A 780-nucleotide genomic window follows, 5' to 3' on the forward strand; every position below is an offset into this window, starting at 1 on the left:
GAGGGGGGGTTGAATCAGTATCTAACCGGTTAAAATATTTTCTTGACTTAAAACATGTAAAGCATATCAATACTGTATACTGGTAAACAAGAAATAATGCAATAAACAAAGATAACAGCAACCACATGAAAAACACACCATAACACAGTAGTTTAACGAGGAAACCCGGTGTGGGAAAAACCTCAGTGGGATTTGTGACCCACAATATTCACTTATTGGCCAATGAGAGAATATTACTGCTACAAGAGGGGCCTGCACATGCAGGAAGGCCAAGTGCCTAGAGCTCACTGCTCAATTACAAAATGGGAAGTCTCACTGACTTACAGAATGGATTATATAAATCCAATGTCTTGTACTACTTCAAAATAGCATCTACTATGCCAGATCCAGTACCAGTTTATAGCTCTGCTTCATACATAAAACCCTTAACCTATAATTCACATAATAGGTATGCCTTATTTCACCTATATATTTTCTTCCATCTCTTCCAAAATGTTCTATAATGATCTCTTATATATATGAGTCATTTTACAACTTGCCAAATCGGCTTACAATGATTTTACAATAATTAACAAAATATATTACAAACAAAATTCTTGTCAGCTTTTGTGTCAGTATGCTTCCTTTTACTGTCGGTGGTCTCTGTGCCGGTGTAGAGTCTGTCTTTGCCGGTGCCGGTAAATTGTCTTGTCGGTGTCATAGGATTGTAAGGTTGCCATCAATGACAAAACCTTCAATCACCTACAATATCTCATTGGAGTGTGCATTTGCCAACAATCT

This window comes from Cryptomeria japonica, chromosome 10, assembly GCF_030272615.1.
Source record: "Cryptomeria japonica chromosome 10, Sugi_1.0, whole genome shotgun sequence".
Lineage (NCBI taxonomy): Eukaryota > Viridiplantae > Streptophyta > Pinopsida > Cupressales > Cupressaceae > Cryptomeria > Cryptomeria japonica.